The sequence below is a fragment of the Zophobas morio genome, unplaced genomic scaffold (genome assembly GCF_036711695.1).
Source record: "Zophobas morio isolate AGI-343-1 ecotype UQ-CSIRO unplaced genomic scaffold, CSIRO_AGI_Zmor_V1 ptg000470l, whole genome shotgun sequence".
Lineage (NCBI taxonomy): Eukaryota > Metazoa > Arthropoda > Insecta > Coleoptera > Tenebrionidae > Zophobas > Zophobas morio.
Window position 1 is genome coordinate 69185 of NW_026972573.1, and position 2162 is coordinate 71346.

Sequence of the window (2162 nt, forward strand, 5' to 3'; positions counted from 1 at the left end):
CATCAAATTTTAGCTAGAAACTGTATTTTTGTCGATTTTTATTGAATTTGAACTATATTTCAACGTTTTTTGATGGTTCTGAGCCACCAAACACACTTAAAGCATGCAGAATCGACTCAGAATAGGAAAAGGAGACGTTTAGGTCAATTTTATGCATTCTGGCGTTCGTAGATACAAGAAAACTGTTAAAATTCTTCAGAAACGTCACTTTTGAAGTGTTTTCTTGTACTTTTAAGCCACTCAGATACCCTACGGGCTCGGAAAGTGCAACGAAACCATCAAATTTTAGCTAGAAACTGTATTTTAGTCGATATTTATTGAATTTGAACTATATTTCAACGTTTTTTGATGGTTCTGAGCCACCAAACACACTTAAAGCATGCAGAATCGACTCAGAATAGGAAAAGGAGACGTTTAGGTCAATTTTATGCATTCTGGCGTTCGTAGATACAAGAAAACTGTTAAAATTCTTCAGAAACGTCACTTTTGAAGTGTTTTCTTGTACTTTTAAGCCACTCAGATACCCTACGGGCTCGGAAAGTGCAACGAAACCATCAAATTTTAGCTAGAAACTGTATTTTTGTCGATTTTTATTGAATTTGAACTATATTTCAACGTTTTTTGATGGTTCTGAGCCACCAAACACACTTAAAGCATGCAGAATCGACTCAGAATAGGAAAAGGAGACGTTTAGGTCAATTTTATGCATTCTGGCCTTCGTAGATACAAGAAAACTGTTAAAATTCTTCAGAAACGTCACTTTTGAAGTGTTTTCTTGTACTTTTAAGCCACTCAGATACCCTACGGGCTCGGAAAGTGCAACGAAACCATCAAATTTTAGCTAGAAACTGTATTTTTGTCGATTTTTATTGAATTTGAACTATATTTCAACGTTTTTTGATGGTTCTGAGCCACCAAACACACTTAAAGCATGTAGAATCGACTCAGAATAGGAAAAGGAGACGTTTAGGTCAATTTTATGCATTCTGGCGTTCGTAGATACAAGAAAACTGTTAAAATTCTTCAGAAACGTCACTTTTGAAGTGTTTTCTTGTACTTTTAAGCCACTCAGATACCCTACGGGCTCGGAAAGTGCAACGAAACCATCAAATTTTAGCTAGAAATTGTATTTTTGTCGATTTTTATTGAATTTGAACCATATTTCAACGTTTTTTGATGGTTCTGAGCCACCAAACACACTTAAAGCATGCAGAATCGACTCAGAATAGGAAAAGGAGACGTTTAGGTCAATTTTATGCATTCTGGCGTTCGTAGATACAAGAAAACTGTTAAAATTTTTCAGAAACGTCACTTTTGAAGTGTTTTCTTGTACTTTTAAGCCACTCAGATACCCTACGGGCTCGGGAAGTGCAACGAAACCATCAAATTTTAGCTAGAAACTGTATTTTTGTCGATTTTTATTGAATTTGAACTATATTTCAACGTTTTTTGATGGTTCTGAGCCACCAAACACACTTAAAGCATGCAGAATCGACTCAGAATAGGAAAAGGAGACGTTTATGTCAATTTTATGCATTCTGGCGTTCGTAGATACAAGAAAACTGTTAAAATTCTTCAGAAACGTCACTTTTGAAGTGTTTTCTTGTACTTTTAAGCCACTCAGATACCCTACGGGCTCGGAAAGTGCAACGAAACCATCAAATTTTAGCTAGAAACTGTATTTTTGTCGATTTTTATTGAATTTGAACTATATTTCAACGTTTTTTGATGGTTCTGAGCCACCAAACACACTTAAAGCATGCAGAATCGACTCAGAATAGGAAAAGGAGACGTTTAGGTCAATTTTATGCATTCTGGCGTTCGTAGATACAAGAAAACTGTTAAAATTCTTCAGAAACGTCACTTTTGAAGTGTTTTCTTGTACTTTTAAGCCACTCAGATACCCTACGGGCTCGGAAAGTGCAACGAAACCATCAAATTTTAGCTAGAAACTGTATTTTTGTCGATTTTTATTGAATTTGAACTATATTTCAACGTTTTTTGATGGTTCTGAGCCACCAAACACACTTAAAGCATGCAGAATCGACTCAGAATAGGAAAAGGAGACGTTTAGGTCAATTTTATGCATTCTGGCGTTCGTAGATACAAGAAAACTGTTAAAATTCTTCAGAAACGTCACTTTTGAAGTGTTTTCTTGTACT